Source organism: Aethalodelphis obliquidens, unplaced genomic scaffold (assembly GCF_003676395.1).
Source record: "Aethalodelphis obliquidens isolate GAN/ISIS:26980383/991018 unplaced genomic scaffold, ASM367639v1 scaffold10, whole genome shotgun sequence".
NCBI classification, from domain to species: Eukaryota; Metazoa; Chordata; class Mammalia; order Artiodactyla; family Delphinidae; genus Aethalodelphis; species Aethalodelphis obliquidens.
The window spans coordinates 10603203-10621866 of record NW_020837954.1 but is presented as its reverse complement, the minus strand read 5'-3'; the positions used below and the strand labels follow the sequence as shown (position 1 = coordinate 10621866).

At 45.1% G+C, this 18664-nt stretch overlaps 1 long non-coding RNA gene across 1 annotated transcript in view; it reads left to right on the top strand.

Annotated features, from left to right (window-relative positions):
* The window catches only part of LOC113622660 (uncharacterized), a 78883-nt gene extending 60420 nt beyond the window's left edge, over positions 1 to 18463 (top strand). The window contains exons 2-3 of the long non-coding RNA XR_003433608.1: positions 14433 to 14513; positions 17678 to 18463. This is a non-coding gene — a long non-coding RNA (uncharacterized LOC113622660). The remainder of the gene's footprint in view (positions 1 to 14432; positions 14514 to 17677) is intronic.
* The last annotated feature ends 201 nt before the right edge of the window (positions 18464 to 18664 follow it).

Here is an 18664-nt window from a genome sequence, read left to right as displayed (position 1 = left end):
AGTTACATCTCTCTTAAACCAGACACTCCAAGACATAGCTTGTACCAAGAGAGATACTTTCCCCAAGTACTCACTTGGCTAAAACACTAGAGCTCTTAGTATTAATGCTGCTATCAAGTTCTTGAGCAGTTCAGCTTCCCTTCCTAGCCTCTCCTAATTTGTCAGCACTTCCCAATTATACTATACACAAAATAGGAAGTTATAAAATCCTAGCTCTGCACTGGAGTGCAGTTCGTTCTGGAAAAACAGGCCTTGGAATAGGATGTCTTAAAAAATTTTTTTTATCGGTAAGAAATTGGTCATGGAGAGGGAGAATATATAGCATAATGGATAGGAGCAGGGACTCTGCATCCAAACTACCTGGACTTGCTTCCCTGCTCTGCCATTTTTCTAGCTACGTGACTTTGGGTAAATTATTTAACCACCCTGTGCCTTAGTTTACTCATCGGTTAAATGGGGAAATAATTGTACATATCTCATAGGGTTGCTGCGGTGAGTAAAATATATGTAAAGCAGTAAGTGGCCAGTGTAAGCAGTAAATATGTGTTGGCCATAATTAATATTCTGTCCTAGTGAAATGGGGGGAGGGAAGGTTTCAGACCTTGAGGGATGCTGTGCCCTAAAAAAGAGCGTACACAGAGAGCCAGCAATCCCAGGGCCTGGTGACAGTGGGCGGCATAGAAAAGAGTACTCTCAGGAAGTTATAAGCCCAAGTGCCAAATCCTAATGAGACGGCCCAGGTTCAACCATTGGCATTGAAACGGCATCAGAGAGCCCTTTTAGAATGTGACTCTGTTCTAGACTCTGGGGTGCCTGGATACAGCCTCTCTGCCAGCCTGGTTCAAGACTTGCTTTGGTGCGGATGACATGCTTACACAGGACTAGTCAATAACAGGTCCTTTGTTCTGTGTCCTGGACCTCTGGGTGCCACTGTACAGACATGTCCAGTTGGCAGGCAGCTGGCATCTTAAGGATCCAGGGTGTTATCAGATGGACACTCACTAAACAGAGTCCCTCCCGGCCCACTGGTGTGTGCCGCAGCGCACGTAGGCCAGCATACCTCATATCTCTGCCCCGGCAATTACATCCCAACCACCCTGCCCCATATTCCAACACAGCCGGAGCCAGCTGGGACACCATGCTTGGGGTGGCAGCCAGGTATTTTTCCTCCTTTCGTCTGTTGATTCCCAAAGTATTTTCTTTTAAGCTTGGGCTCTGATTGTAATGTCCAATGTGGGAAAACAAACCCGAAAGGCAGGAACTGAGCTGCATCTGCTCGTAGTGCTGCCTTTTGCTGTTCTGACATGAAGCCAAAAGGCACAGCCTCTGCCCTCCAGAACAGGAAGGCTGGAAGCTGTGTGTCCTTTCTCCGGTGCTGCCTGCCCTGTGAGTGTATTGCATATACCTACACATTAGTGGTGTGCTATCTGGTCTGATGTTCAGATCCAGATTTAAATACTAGCGTGGGATTCAGAGTTTGAGTAAAATGCATGTCTGGGCCTGTCCCTTGGCCAGGCCACAGGGTCTTCAGCCCACCCAGCTGGTCACCAAAGCTGGCCTCTTGCGTCAGAAGTGATCCCACGCAGTTCTGATGACTGACAGTTTACGACAACTCACCCTGGTTTGGGAAATCACCTTGCTAATGTTTTCTTACCTCGTCAGAGAGAACCATGTTTGAGTACTGAAAATTGGTATCATTTATTGAACACATGCTACGCCCCAGGCAGCCTTCGAGGGGCTTCACATAGTGATTTCTCACTGTCCCACCACCAGCACTCCAATGGAGTAGTATGATCAGCTCTGCCTAACCCTGAGGACACTGAAATATGTTGACATTAGGAAACTTGCTCAAGGCCACCCAGGTAGGTGGTAGCACCAGTATTTGAACCAGGCAGCCTGATCCAGGGCACATTTCTAGCCACTCTAGTGCCTGCTGCTTTGGTGTCTCTCTAACTGTCTCCAAGGATTAGACCAATGCCTGATAATGACCTTCCTCATTGTTATCATCCATCTCATCAGCTTATGGGGCACAGAAGCTTCTCCTGGTTGACACTTTTGGCTGACTTGCTGCATCCTTGATGTTAGGGATAATAATGCAAACGTTGAATTATTTCCTCATTGATATCTAGTACTTTGATTCAATAAATATTTAGTGAACATTGACTTTGTGCCAGGCGTTATACTAGACTTGACAAAGAGGGCCACTGCAGGGTACTTGCTTTCAAAGAATTTTCACTCTAGAAAGATAAATAATCTTCCCAAATTCCCAAGATGTCCCACAGGGCCTTCTGAGGTGGGCGCTGCGTTCCTCTTCAGTCTCATTGCTCTGCATTCCCTGCCTCTGTGTCCTTTGGTTTGTTGAGCTTCCTACCACCTCAGGGCCTTTGCACCTTCTGTTCCATCAGCCTGAAATACTCCACACTTTGCCTAGACGACTCTTCCTCATTCTTCAGGTCTCATCTTAAATCACTCTTCTTTGGGATTCTCTCTAAATCCCATAGATTAGGTCAGGTTCTCCCTGTTACATCTCATCATAGTTCCCTGTGCTCTTAATTTTTGTAATTATTTGATTCATCCACCAGCTCCTTAAGGGCATGAGTAATGCTGTTCGTGTTCACCACTGTATTCCTGGCATACAATAGGCGGTCACTAAATATTCTGAAGTGAATGAAGATTATCAGTTATTTATTAAAGCGAAAACTGGGGTATATTAGTCTCTAGTCCTCCAACAAGCAGACATCAAGACAGGATTAAACGTGCCAGGTTTTATTAGGGGGAAGCATATGAAAAAAAATGAAAAAAATGGGGAGGGAGCTGGAGGAAGCCTAGAGACTCATCAGACTGTGATGCAAGTCTGGTCCTCGAGAGAAGAAGAGATGTAAGGACGGTGGGGAGGACCATACTATACGTTCCAGTGCCTGCAGCCTGGGTGAGGTTCAGGCCATGGAGGAGATCATTCGTCAGAAGAATACCCCGTCTCCCGGGGCAGCACTCTCACTCATTGGCTGGGAGCGCCGTAGGAGGCGTGGCCTGGCAGCGGCAGAGTGCAGTTCGGAGCGCGGCCGCTGTGGCGCTCGTCTGTTAAGCTTCTGGGAGGTGGGTGTCTGGGGCCTCCACGTGGCAGTTCAGAAGTGAGAGGAGATGATTTCTGGTTTACAGAGAGTATTAAAATTCCCAAAGGCAGGCTTCCTCAGAAGGGCGTAAATCTTAATTCTGAGGCTCAGCAAGTATTTACTGAGCGCATACTGTTCTTTGACGCCGTGGAAGACACTGTCGGACCAACTATACATGGTCTCTCCGCCAGAAGCTTATCGGCTAGCTAAGAGATAAGTAAACTCACATGCATTTTCCTTAACCTCAGTGACCTCATTTCTAAAATGAAGATAACTCCTCCTACCTTGTGTGACATGTAACGATTAGATCCAGTGGCTTCCGTGAACAGGGTAGGTGCTCAACAATAAGATTTGAATATGAGTTTAAAAAATAACAGTTGGTTGTCTTCCCCATTATTTCAGCTTCTCTAGTCACTTCAATTGAGCTGATGTTTTTTAAGTTTTCGAAGAAACTTTTGGCTTAGGATGTGTGATTTCCTTGTAATTATGCTCATCAACAGTCTCCTGAGGATTTTTCTTTAAACATATTTCAAGTAAAAGAACCTCAGTTTACATGTGCGATCCACACCAAGGGAAGATTTACCACATTTAAGGACATCTCAGGGGGAAGGCTCAGTGGTGTATGCTTGGCCCAGTGAGCTCACTGCCAGGGTTGGTTTCTTACCTCTTAACCCCAAGGCCATGTTCAGTTTGTTCTTTGTTACAGCACAGGCATTGGGACATTGCTTGGTCAGGGTTCTTTCTGTAGACGAAGGCTCCCACCTGCAACCCTTTTCTCTGGTATTACTCTTTCAGTACACTTCTCCCCTTTCCATGTTGCCTTGTGAAGCTAATCTTATCCTCGTTTCCCCCGGTGAGTTGGCCTGTTCTCTCTAGGAACTGGTTTTAATTCAACCACTATTCCCCGAGCAATTTACTAGTAAATGCGGATATTATGCTTCAGTATTCTGATGTATAGAATGATGGGGGGGTGGACTGGCTAAGGCATAAGATGACATGAAACATAAACTACTCTTAAAAAATAATCTGTATATTTATATCTGTATCTCAAAGAATCATGGGAATGAAGAGGAAACAGGTTTTCCAGGTGAGAAGGCAACCTTTGATCTGGGGCTCAAGGTTAATCATCAGAGAAAGGGGTGAAAGAGATTCCATGCTGGGGAAGTAGTACAAGCAACAGTGGGTGTGTTTGCCATGCTCTAGGGAGACAAGGAGTTTGTAATGGCTGGAAGATTGGGAGGGATTCAAGTGTTACTGAGTCTAAGTTCATACTGCTCGCTGCACGACAGGCCAGTAACTGAGAGACGAGTTGTTGGGGCCAGGAATAACGACTTTATTCGGAAAGCCGGCAGACCAAGAAGATGGTGGACTCATGCCCCCAAAGAACCATCTTGCCTGAGTTAGAATTCAGGCTCCTTTTATACTAAAAGGGGAGGGAGTAAAGTCAAACACTTCCTGGTTCCCATCAGCCTCTGGAGGGGATGTGTTCATTCACAGGTGGGCCTGGTCAGGATGTTTCTTGTGAGCTAAACAAAGGTATTTTAGCTTAGTGCTCATTACCTGGGAAGCAGGGCTCCCAGAGATGGGCCATTATGTATAATTTAAGCTTACAGGCAACATCCCTTTAGTGGTTAACTTGTAATAGAATACAAAATGTTCTCCCCTATTACCCAAGGACAGATGAGAAAGGTGGGGTGGTAGGTAAACCATGGTGATCCTTGAAGAACTTGTTCAGGAGCATCATAGGTCAAGGAGAGCTGTTGGTGTTTTATAAGCAGGGGACAAAGTTTGAGCTGTTTTTAGAAAACAGTGTCTAGTTAAGGACAGAAATGAGACAGGGTGAGCAGCGGCCAGAGTAGTGGAGTGATTTAGGTGAGAGAGAATCGTTTCTGTAGAAATGAATGTAAGGGGCAGATCTGAGAGATAGAAGGGATGTGGGAATGGAGAAGAAGAGGGCTTTGAAGGTGACCCGAGGTTTCCAGCCTGGGCATACTGGGGACAGGGGGTTGGGGAGAGGATGCCACTGAGATGAGGAACCCAGGAGGAGTGTCCACTAGGCTGGGAATGGGGATCTTCATGGAGATCACAGTGCATTTGAGGGGCTGGCAGGATGTTCGTTGGGACCTGATACTGGAACTTCAGATCTGGAGCTCAAGAATGTAGTCAGGGCTGAAGATGAAGATTTGGGAGTTGTCATCACAGCGTCATAGTTGAAATGACACATTGTTTAGCTTCCTCCGCCACCTAAAGAAGGGCTTGGGTTTCCGGCTGCATGGTTGAAGACAGGTGGACGGGTGTTTTCTGGGGCTTGAATGGCTGGACCTGATCCCCACAACACAGTCCTTGGATCCCTGAGATTCCAAGAAAGGAGTAGGTTAACCCCGTCCTCCTTTACGTAGCATAGCTTCGCCTCTTCTCCCTCAGTTGTCCAGCTTCTCATTCTGCAAACAACAGCTGGAGAGGGTGAGTGAGGGCCAATTCAACAGCTGTGCACTGGAAACCAAGAAGGCATCCAGGATGAAGATACTGTCTGGCTACAGCTGCTGCTGAGATGAGAGTGTGTGTGTGTGTGTGTGTGTGTGTGTGTGAGAGAGAGAGAGAGAGAGAGAGAGAGAGAGACAGAGAGAGAGAGAGAGAGAGACAGAGAGAAAGGGAGAAAGGGAGAGAGGGAGAGAGGGAGAGAGGGAGAGAGGAAGGGAGAGAGAAACTCATAGCAGGGAGTGGGTAAAAATTGGTGGCCAGCTAAAAAAAAAAACACACACAAAAAATAACAGGCTTAATTTACTTTATTTTTCTTGTATAAAACCCTGTGGAGTCTGCACAGAGGCTCTGGTGAGGGTCTTTACAAGATGGTCAGTGAATTCCTGATAGGGACACTTGGTGAATGTGGTCTCTTTCCAGAGGTCAAGGGCAAGACAGCTGTGGGTCTTAGGGACAGCATCAGAGGCAGCTGCCTTGGCCTCCCATTCCAGGGTCCCCGGGGTCTCCAGGGACCTCCAGGCCCTCCCGCAGCATCACCCACCATTTGGGGTTTTCTAGAAGCAGCACTGGCCAACCTTTTAAAAGGTGGTAAATTCGTTTTTAAAAAGTTTTAATTCTGTACCAAAGATGATTTCACTTCATATTTTATTCCAAATCCTGTTGACTAGAACCTTTCAGGGTCCCCCGGTAGCTTTTGCTGACATACACTGGCCACAGTGTCGGTGGAGGGTGTTCAGAGAGTCTGAGTTTGGCTGGAAACTGCCTCCAGGCTAATGCCTCAGGGAGAAGCACAGGGATCTAGAAATACGTGAAAAGATTAAAAGTTCAAGAAAAGGCTGTTGTCCCCAATCCCAGTGGAAGAGAGGCCTCTTCCTGGAAAGTGATTAGGGATTTTTGTGTGTGTGGTTTTGTTCTTGGCCAAACAAAAGTAATCTGTTTCTAATCATAATTTGGATTACCCCTCATACTAACCAGATGTTTGTTGTCTGAGGAGGCCATTCCTCAGGTCCCAAAGAGCATGACAGACCTCCCCCCCCGAGAGCCAGGAAACTCCCAGCTAGTAGGCTGTTTCTAACTGCTGCCTGTTCCTGCTGGGAAAGGGCTGGAAGGAGCCCTTCCCCAGTATCTGGGCTTCTTCAGCCTGTGGCTGTCCCCTTTGGTCCCTGTTGGTTCTCAGAAAAGCAATTGCCCCCCTACTCCCCGGACACTTGACAATGTTTGGTCACCTTGGGTTGTCACCATTGAGGGGAGGGATGGTGCTAGTGGCATCTAAGGTCAGCGATGCTGCTAAACATCCCACAATGCACGTGACAGCCGCCCCCCACGGCAAAGAGTCATCTGGTCCCAAATGTCAGTTGTACCCTGCAGCACAGCCAGCTCTAAAACTGTACCCTCCCCAATGATGTTCGTTCCCAGACAGAGAGTTGACAAGCCTTCCAGTAGGTAGCTGCTGGCAAACCACCATCAACTTTGCCAGTTTCCCTGCTGCAAATGTTCTCACCATATCTGATATCAACCAACCAAGGTGGTGTCCTTAACGTGGAGTTGGGAAGAGCTGCACAGAGCTCAGGTCCCAAAGGGGATGACAAACGTCCGCCTGAGAGCCAGGAAACTCCGGGCTAGTTGCAGCAGGGAGGAACTAGCCACCGCAAGCCAGCTCCATTCACTCACTCGGGGCCCCACGATTCTCAAACCTCGGGAAGAACAAGCAAACCAGCACACTTTCCTGAGAAGGAGTGTGGCTCTCAGAGTTGTGTCAAACCACACTGGAGCCTTAGGCAAAAGGAAGAATCAATGACACTAATCACGTCTTCACTTAACAGTTTGAAATCTTGCTCATCATGGATGTTTTGCATTAATTTTGACTTTGAAAAACTATTGCATTAGATTTATTTTATTTATTTATTTTTTTGGCCGTGCCACGTGGCCTGCGGGATCTTAGTTCCCTGACCAGGGATTGAATCCACGCCCCTTGCAGTGGAAGCGCGGAGTCTTAACCACTGGACCGCCAGGGAGGTCCCTAGATTTTGTATTACCTTTATTCCCTCTCTTTCTCCTCCTCCTTTTTATTCTTCCCCTTCTCTTTTTCCTCTGCCATCCCCTCTCCTTTTTTTGCTATTTGTAGCAGAATGTTTAAGCTGCCAGAGACAGACCATATAGGTTCCAAGTAGCAAATGGCTCTGTCGCTTAATAACCATATGACCCAGCACCTGACTTATAAGTCATTGCTGTTTTATATATGTATACTTTTTTGGCTAATATATAATAAGTATACACACATACATATATACATATATATTTGCTAGTAAATATTGAGTGTTTACTTTGTGTTGGGCACTTTGCTAATTATTTTATATACATTATCTCATTTAACCTATACACATAGAACATGAGGTTTATGAATGAGGAAACTGAGGCCCAAAGAGGTTAAATAACATTCCCAGAGTCACACAGCTAACCAGTGGTGGAGTTGGGGTACATACTAAAGCCTGTCTGATTCTAGAGCCTGCCCTTTAAACCTCATGTTGTACACGTTTTGGGGGTCAAGCCCCTGCACAGCTTCCTTACGGGAAGTGCGGTGGGTCTGTTTTAGGGCCCCTGTCCCCGTGAAGGCCTCTAGGAACCCCCGGTGAACTCCTGTGAGCCACACCCAGGCATCGTACGCAGGCCTAGGGTTCCCATTCGGGCCAGCGCCCACTATCACAAGGCAAAGCTAGAAAGCCTGGGATTAATTAGGGGAATTTATGCTTCCTGCGGAGAGTTCTTGGGGAGAGATGAAATCCATCTGCCAGTGTCCTTTTTTCTTTTTAAAATTTTTATTTTTTATACAGGTTTAAAGGTTACACTCCATTTACAGTTATTACAAAATGTTGGCTACATTGCCCGTGTTGTATGACACATCCTTGCGCCTGTCTTACACCCAGTAGTTTGTACCTCCCACCCCCCACCCCTATATCGCAGAAATGGGAGAGAAGTGGTGACAGGTGCTCCGGAAGAGCCACAGTTGCTCGCATTTTCTTCCACCAAATTAGAAATCTTACTTAGAAGATTCGGGCTCTGTCATTAACTAGCTGTGTGTGCAGCCCAGGAGTTGTGTGACAGGTGATCCTGCTTCTTGCAGGCTCCTCTAGCTCTTTGCGTCTCAAAGCAAACAAGGATGCCAAGTCAGGTTTCTCTCTGAGGCAAACCCTGAATGACAGCTGCTTTTCTTTTAAGGAATCCTCACCCGACAGGGAAGGCGAGGAGAAGCACACTCTGGCTGTGGCCCACACCCGTGGGGGCTGCTGCTCACAACAGATGGGCTGACAAATGCTCGTGCACAATATCCTCCGCTAGATCTGCCTGTAATGCCCCTTCCTGGCATCCTGTACTTTTCCAGAAATCACGTGTCACAACTCTGCAATAATGCAGCTATCTGCGTGATGGTTTACTATCTGTCTGCCCTCCAGACTGTAGCTTCAAGAGAGCAGGGCCTGTGTTTACTTTGTTCGTTACTTTGTCTCCAACCTGAAGCCTGGTACACACTAGGTTAGTCCTATGTTAGTAGGATGAACGAATGAAGGAAAAACAATGAGACATAATGCATATCCAGATGGGTGGAGAGATATCCAGAAGCATAAAGTCAGGCTGGGCAAGGTCTCAAAGTCCCACTCCCCTTCCCTGAAAAGTTGAAGGCAGGGATTCTAATATGATGCCGAAAACAGGGTAGGAATAACATTCAGCCATGACTTTCCTAGAAAGGGAACTGTGAAATACAGAGGAGATTTTAAATCGTACAGATCACACCTGAAGGAGTTAAAATCTGCTTTCGAGAATATTCTGCTCACTGTAAGGACAACACGCTATATAACGGTTTCTTGAGAAGGGTGACATGAAGTCATGGGCCTCAAGGGGCTTTCCTGGCCCTTGGTCTGTCCCATAGGAAACACAGCTCCATCTCTCAGGGACCACCTTGAAATGGACTGGAGCTGCCCTTCGGGCCGGGTGGAGCCTCTGGGGCTAGATGTTGGATTTGGGGGTGTGGCTCCTAGAAAGAAGCCACAGCGAATATTGAGACAGGAGCAGCCCCTGGTTTCGCCAAGGTCTTGTTTTGACTCAACACTCCAGGTGGGAGAGAAACCAGAGAGGTAGCACAAGCTAAGCAAAAGTTCATTTAAAACTTAGCCTCTTAGATTGTCCATATCCATTAAGACAGTGACCATGAGCTTGTAGTTCACTCTCCAGGGCCAAGCAAGTTGCACTGATCTTGAATAGCCAGCTTTGAAGAACCAACTTACCCAATTCTAAAATGATCCGTTCTTTATGGAAGCAGTGCCGCACTTCAGGACCACAAAACGGGCTTAGGAGATGAGAAAAGGGCACTTCTGTGAAGTCAGGATATGGGGTGTCTCAGAGGAGACAGGTTAATAAAAGGAGACAGGCGACTTCACAGAAGGAAATGGATTCTCCTTTGATTAATGATGTGCAGGAAAACTTGACGTCATTATTAACGCTTATAGTATACAGATAAAATGGGCCCCACCTTAAAGTGAGCACGGGGCAGGATGTGAAGAATTCCACGGCTTTGTCACCATTTAAAAAAGTCTCTCTCTCTCTGCATTTGCATGTGCGTGTGTGTGTGTGTGTGTGTGTGTGTGTGTGTGTGTGTGTTAAGGGTTTCAAGAGAAATGGTGGTGGTAGTTTACAGAGTAAGACAGAATTGTTGTGTTTCTACTTTCAGCTCTTAGGGGGAAAATACATAAGAAGAGATGATTCATTACTGTTTGAAAAGTGCTCTGAGATCCTCTGATGAAAGGTAATTAGAAGTCAGAGATGTGAGTCCTGGATGTGTGATGACAGCCTGTGATTATCTTTTGGAGTGGCGCTAGACTATCTAGAATGCACTTCTCTCCTCCATCTCCGCCAAACAGGAAAATGGGTGCAGGGAGGGCAGGGCTGGCAGGAAGAGGAGGTGTCAGGCAAAGCCCGTAGTATTTCATATTAACCGGGAGGGAGACAGCCTGGGGACCTGGAGTCTGCGCTGAAGCTGCATGTCTGAGTGTGACCAGGGCCTGCCTTCCTTCCCCAGGGGAGTTTGCCCCCGCCCTCCACTGCCCCTTGCAATCTGAACTCTGTTGCTTTTTAGGGTGGTCTGTTTGGTCAAGTTTTCCCAGAGGATTTAATGATCACTGTCTTGTCGCAGCGGAAACCACCTTTGATTTGCAGGAGAACTGCAGCATTGTTTTCTGTTGTATTGATATCTGGGTAACAATCGTCAGCCATTAAAACCTTTACCATTCTCCGCATTTACGGATCTGCTTTTCTTAGATCATCTTTTCTTCAACGAAGTCTTATTTTGAGAGGAGGAAGCTCTGTCTACTATCCAGGACATAGCTAGAGCGACGCCACCTTGCAGTCAGGCAGCATCTCTGACTGCAGGTGTCAGGGGCAGCCGCGTGTGGTGGTCACACCTCAACTCCAGAGGTGGCTCCAGTTCTGGATCTGCTGCCCCTACTCACAGGATCTTAGGCAAGTTATTCAACCCCTCAGAGTCATGGTTTCCTCATTTGTGAAATAGAATAAGAAAGTATCTCCCTCTTTGTGTTACTGTAAGCATTTAAAGAGTAATTATGTATAACACATAATAAGGCCTCATATGTAGGAAGCACCAAATAAGGGCTTGCTGCTGCTCTTCTGTTACTACTACTATTATTATTATTTCCTAAAAAACTATAGGCTGATTTAGAGCAAATTATTATGAGTATTATTTCCATCGTTATTACAGTCTCCTAAAGAAACTAAGGATTTAAAGCAAAATGCTCAAGTAGATAAAATTATTTTTGGTATTCTCCCACTTCTATTCTTAGTCTCTCCCTTTTCCTTTTGGCTCTTCCAAATTGCTGACGCATTACCATGTGTCTGATCGTTATCATGGCTTAAGGTTTTAGAGATGTGTTAAACGTATCCCCTATGAGGGTAAGCTACTTAAGGTACAAATACCTACGAGGGTGAATTCACGCTTTCAAAGGAGACCGAAAGCTTGATGCTTTTCTGAAAGATGCAGTAATAAACTCTGTAGACTTCCAGAACTTTAAATCTGGACTGCAGGGGCCATCAAGTTCAAGCCCAGAGGAGGCAAATGATTCACCCTTGGAGACAGGCATAGTTGGTTAGTGACAGAGTGGGTCTAGAGTCTTGGGTTAAATTAGTCAATAAATGAACATGGTATGACTCCTTATAAAGCTGCTTCTACTGAACTGCACTGTGGCAATATGCCATCAGTCTCCGGAAAAGGATGTTATAAGATTGCTTATAAAACTTCTTTTATGCACTGAAGGGGGTGTTGCTGAGGATGTCATCCTGATACATTTTATGAGGACACTTGAGGGGCCGTATCTTTCACTTCTAAGTACTGGGAATAGCTGGTACTTATGAGACAATTGTTTTCATCTGATGAATGCCCTGAACTTTTTATGTGATCATTGATCCGATGATCAATGCTTTTTGCATTGGCCACTGGGAAGCTCAAGAACAAATGTACATTCTATCTCTGTGAGTAAAAGCCAATAGCTACTACAAGTTACAGATGTTCATTACAGCTGAAAACTTTGGAGGCAGTTTTTCTAAGCTGTGTTCTACTGGTCACTGGCATCCTCTGACACTATGGGTATTTCCTGGGAGGAAGAGGAGTTTTGGGGTCGTTCACATTGCATACTTTACCTCCTTCTTGGATATTCATGATGTACGTATTGGTATCTTCAAGGCTCTGAGAAGTCTGACAGTTTAGAATCAAAACAAAAAGAACTTTTAAAACTGTGTTTAGCCCTGTACTTGTAAAACATATTTGATCACAGAATCTTCTTTAAAAATTATCTTAGAAGTCTCTAATTTTATATGAAACACGTTTGGGGAACCCTGTCTTCAGTAATCTGTAACCTAATCCTGTTTATTGGATTTGTGGCAGTACAAAAGTTGGCTCTTGACAGGGTAAAATGTGATTCTTTCTGCTCTTGCATAGCAGATTGAGAATCCAGGTGTGTATATTGGACCACATGACTGATGAGGTCCCTTTGAGCTCTAAAATTCGATGATTCCTGATTTTAAAAATGAAGAAAAGTGTCTCAAGAGTATCTGCTCATAGAATAAGAATTTAAGTTTACTAACATGAAGACTAAAGTTAGAGATCAAAACATTGTATGTAACATTTCTGGTGCTATTTATCCACGTCTAATCTGAAAGATTGCTTTAAAAATCATATTTATAAAAACAACTCTCAGGAGAGTTGACAAAGATGCACATTTCCTTTGAAAAGCCTCTAAGTCGAAAGATATAAGATTTTTCATCTGAACTCCTGTTTGGGTGTAGAATTTACAGCCCCCCTTCCTGCTTTGATAAAGGCGTTTCTAATGGGGGTGGTGCAGCTTCATGGTGTATCTGCAGGGGGTTGTGCAACTCGATTTACTGCTGAAGCATGTGGCCCACGCAGAGACTGCATTGTTCATTCACAGGCACCTTTGCCATTAAGACCCTTCCCTTCCACTCTCCATTAAAACTCAACACACAAAAACCAACAGCAAGGTCCTCAAACCCCAGCCATGTAGGTATTACTTGGGTGGGAGCCTGGGGCTTGCCTCAGACAACACACCCAGCTTCTGGAATTGTTCCATCCTCTTGACCAGTGAGCCAGACCCAAGGGGAAATAGCAAGGCAGAATCCCCTTCAAAGAGAGGCGACGGGCTGCGGGCAGCAAGGACAGGCTCTCGTGCCTGGGTCCTTGGTTGGCATCCAGCTTCTCCCACAACCTCCTGGACATGGCACCATAACTCCAGTGGCTTTCATTGCCTCTCTGTGTATGACCAGAGAGGGTGTGATTTCATTATTTCTCGGGGCCATTTGTCTCTCTGAATGTATTTCTGAGTTTTTCTCCCTGTTTGACTATGCCTACTATGTGTCAGGCATTATGTCGCAAAAATGCATCTGCCCCAGGACTTCCCTGCTGGCACGGTGGTTAAGAGTCTGCCTGCCAATGCAGGGGACACGGGTCCGAGCCCTGGTCCAGGAAGATCCCACATGCCGCAGAGCAACTAAGCCTGTGCGCCACAACTGCTGAGCCTGCGTGCCACAACTACTGAGGCTGCGCGCCTAGAGCCCCTGCTCCGCAACAGGAGAGGCCACTGCGATGAGAAGCCCGTGCACCACAAAGAAGAGTAGCCCCCGCTCGCTGCAACTGGAGAAAGCCCACACGCAGCAACAAAGACCCAACACAGCCAAAAATAAATAATAAAAATAAATAAAGAAATTTATTTTTAAAAATGTGCATGCCCCTGTCCTTGCCCTTGAGGAAGTCACCATGTTGAAGAGCAGATGGGCACTAGAAAAAATTTTTCATCCAATGTGACGGAGACTCCAAACAAGCCGTGTATAAAGAGCAGGGAGGTAGTGATGGAGGTGACATTTGAGTCAGGTCTTAGACAATGTGCTGGACACTGATTTTTCCATTAATGGAATTACTTTTTCTGCTTAATGGCAACCAGCCTGCTAGAAGGGGAAGTATAAACCAATAACTTATTTTGGATTAAGTCAGCAGACTAGCTGACCAAGCCTATTAGCTAAAGGCTAGACTCTGATGTCCAGCAATTCAGTGAATATTCAGGCTTTAATTCAGTTACTGGAGGATGAGACCATCTGGAAAGTGGACTCTCTAGAACTTACTCTCAAGTTTCCTATTGTAAAGATGTTCTAGGGATAGTTTTGATTTTGGAAACTCCTGGAGTTAGCTTTGCTTTATGTTTAATAAAGTCTAGTTTCCCAATTTCATGGCAGACAGAAAATAAATGACATGTTTAAATTGCTGTACAGGTGAAAAGGAAGATCACTGCTGAAGAACGAGTTTTAATGTAAATTTCAGAAGACATTTTACAAAGTGCATGAACATATCAGGTAAGCTGGCTCCCGGAGTTTGCTGTTCTTTAGAGAGCTGACACTGGAAGGTGAGTAGCAGACCTAGTGCTGGGCAGAATTCTGTGGAGTTTTTTCAAGTTCCTTTTACAAGGAAAAACCATGGGTGTCAACCATGTGACATGATATCCATCACTTCCCTGGCTGTACAAATAGTTCTCTAATTTGATGTTAGTAGATCTTTCACTTTAGCAAATACTCTTTTTCTTTAGATTCAGCATTTCAGATCTCCTCCCACACCCCAAAATTCAATTTAATTATGATTTTTGGCTATCTGTGTTTATTATATTTAGACCCAATAGTAGCTTTGTCTTCTGTTCTGTCATGGGGTTGAGATAGAATCCATCCAGCTGTTTTTCCAGACCCCAAACTTAAATTGTACCCTTCACCACCAAAACCATGGGACTGGCTTAACATTTGAAAGCAGCACTTATACATCTGTTTCCGATTTGAAACTTAGGTTCTACTATTTCCAGACTTGAGAGTTTTGCTTCTCACTGTTTGTTATCATACACTTCCTCTTGGCATTGCAGTGGGTACGTGTGACTCCTACCAAACCTCAGACTACTTAAGAACAAGGAATGGGTTTCATCTGTCTTTATATTCCATAACTTATTACATAAAGGCGGTGCTTAATAAATAATTTGTTAAACATATATTATACATGTATCCTAAAAGTTCATAAATTGGACCATCAGGTGCAGGTTTCCCTGGGTAAGAGGTGAAAAAGCGAAAGTACCATGTATACAGGTGTCAGAACTTGACTTCTCTTAATAACTTTTTTTAAAAGGGCAGATAAAGGAATCTCCTTTTAAATAAATGTGAATTCCTCCCCAGCGTGATCCAAGGATCGTGATTTACTTTGTGGTCAAATGAGACACTTTGCTTTAAGATCTTGTATGTGTGGCTCATATATTGTCTCAAGAAAGATGCCATCTGAACTGTGAAGTGAAAGGCCTTCCCTCTGTGGAAGGGCTGAGGCAGAGCTGCTTCAGTGTTTCTCATCTGAAGTCCCAGTTGCACACTAGCTACCATTTCCTGAGCATCTGCCCTGTGCCAGGCATTCAGACATATGATCTCAGTTAATCCTCACAAGGATTCCGAGGCTTACAGGGGTTAAATGGCTTCCCCAAAGCCCCACAGGTAAACATGTTGGCAGTCAAACCTATGAACAAGCCTCCCCCAAGTTGGCGTTCTCTCAGCACTCCCTGTCTTGGTGAGTGAAAATTTTAGCATCTACTTCCTCCAGCGAGAAATCCTCTTCCTATATCCAACTTCTGAGTCCTGCGGAGGTAACATCCACCCATCTGTAGACTCCCTGCCCGGCTTCCGTTCAGCCCAGCTGCCATCTGCCCTCCGCGGACAGCCCAGTAGCCTCTGTAGTAGTCTCCCTTGCCCTCCTCAAATCTAGTCCCAATACTAAGCTTAAGTGGTCTTCTCAAAAGTCACATGATTTTCCTGATTAAAAATCCTCCAGTGATTTTTCTGTTCACTCTTAGAGACCAGAGTCCTTAGCCAGGCTCACCGTGCCCTCCTGGCCTGGCCCGTGTGACCACCCAGTCTCTCATTTTCTGGGCCTCCACCCAACCAGCTGGTCCCTCAGCCTGGAATATTCTTCCTGTCCCTTTCAGAGTCTAGGTTGATGCCCACTCAGCTGACGGAGCTCAGCTCAACAGTGTCTTCCTCAAGGGACTTCTATGTACTTTTTTGGCATCGTGTGCTTCTCCTTCATAGTGTTTATTTTTTATATTTACTTGCTTTATTATTGGATTACTGTCTGGCTCTCTCATGAGTCCGTAAGCTGCGTGAGGGCAGGGACCATGTCTGTTTTCATTCACCAGATCTTAGCCCAGAACCTGAAGGGAGCAGACAGTTGATGAGTATTTGTTGCATAAACAAATACTTGTTGCATAAATGCACTAACCACTGGCAAGTGACAGAAGGGAGATTTGAACTTAAAAGTTCAATGTCCCCCGGGACTTCCCTGGCGGTCCAGTGGTTAAGACTCCATGCTTCCACGGCAGGGGGCACTGGTTCGATCCCTGGTTGGGGAACTGAGTTCCCGCACGCTGCCTGGCGTGGCCAAAAAAAAAAAAAAGAAAAAAATAGTTCAGTGTCACCTGTCTTTAGGATGTGGCCAGAGCTCCAAATGGTGATGACTGAATGACGTGTGGGGACAGAGGAAGGTGGAGGTCGGGAGTCCGGCTCAGGGACAGGAAGGGGCTGTCGACTGAGCTCGTGGTCATCGAAGATTCCCTGAGCTCCAGCCCCATTCCAGGTACTTTACGTACGTTCTCAAAATTAATCTCTCTCAACAAGCCTTCAGGAGGTTAGGCAACTTGCCAAGTCACCCAGAAATCAAGTGTGGAGTCTAGGTTCAAGCCTAGGCCATTTGGCTGTTGACCCATGTTTGTGACCCCGTTGCCATCTGTCCTTGCCTTACCTTGTTCCATGTTTTCCCCCTCACTATGAGTCCCTCTCTGGTCTTGGTTTCTGTTCTTTTTCTTGTAAATCTGCACTTATTTCTTCTTTAACTTATCATCCATATCTCTTCTCTTCCCCCACTTCTTTTCTCCCTTCCTCCGTCTTCCCTTCCTCTCTCTCCCTCCTAATTCCATTAGAGATGAGAACCATGACGTTATCTACCTGAAATTTATATTTCGGGAAGCTTTCTACCAGCAGCCAGATGCTTCTTGCACACTTTGCAACTTGGTAGAACAAAATGCAGTTGAGAATTATAAATGTGTAAGCCTGTGTCCTCTTACTTTTATGATTGGTTAAGGTTCAGTTTTAAAATCAGCTCCGATTTTGAATCTGAACTACTAAAGGTAGTAAAAGCAATATAAAGAAAAGGAAATAAACTTCAAAACTGGCCTTTTTTTTTTTTCCTGTGAGAAGTTCAGTATAAATTGTGGAGATGCTTCTCAAATAAAATTAGATTCCGCCGCTGCCTGCTGCTTCCCTCCGCATTTCATCTCTTTTCTCTAAATCGCTGCAGCCTCTCTTGGGACACTAGGTAATCTGAAGAAAGAATAGGGTGTTCTGGCACCACGAGTTCTACAGAGAGCTAAGGCACATTGATTTGCATTTCTGGGTCAGCATGATTTCACTTTCACTTAACCCTTGTACTGACCCTTGTTTTTCAGCACTTTGGCTCTTTCTGTGGTCCATCCGGGAGCATGCAATGTCCTTGACCCACAGATGGTAAGTGTCCCCTGGCAACCAAAAGCTTGCAAACTGCCCCAAACTCCCCTCTTCAATGTTTCCAGCATCACTTAGGTCCTTTGAGTGAGGAATTGACCAATATCTTAGGTGTCTGTGAATGCAGATTTTATTTACATTTGCAAAGGTAGTTTTGTGTGTTAATGGAAGATGAAATAAACATTAGAAATCACATTATTCACATGTGTCCACGGCTGCCCGAGTTTTGCACCTCTTGTGTGGTTGTTAATCCTTGATGTAATGAGAAGAGTAATGGAGGACGATGGATGTTGTATTCTGTCTCTCTTGGTACAAGTCATGCTGGGGATTCTATGAACACCCACAGCGTGTCGGAAAGAGCGACATGACATATATCTAGGGCTTCAGAATAAGGCTGTTTCTGCTGTCTTATTCACAGTGTAATTTCTCGTAAGAGGGAGCAAAGACCCCAACAAGATTTAATTACTTGCACTGTGACAGGAACGGGTTATTAGTTGTCCACCTGTAGTGAGGTCCACTTGGCCAGAAGACCCTGTGTGAAGATAAAGATGCACTAAGATACAATGTGCTATACAAATGTGGGCCGGGAGCTCAATGTCGCAATAATTGAGATGGAATATTAATGAAATGTTTGCCTGCCAAAGCTTTAACTCAGTTGGTAAGAATAATTTTATGGCTTTTTTCTTAATTATAGAAGTAAAATCATAATTGTATGATATGTGAATTATATCTCAAACAACTGTTTTAAAAAAGTAGTAACAAGAACATTATAGAAGAGACAGGTAAACAATGAGAATAAAATAAAAATACCAGTAATTCCAGTTCCCAGAGATAACCACAGATAGCATGATATGTTTTCTATTATTTTTGGTATGTGAAGACAAAACTGTGAAATAGTGTAATAAGTAGTGTTGAAATCTTTTAATGAGTTA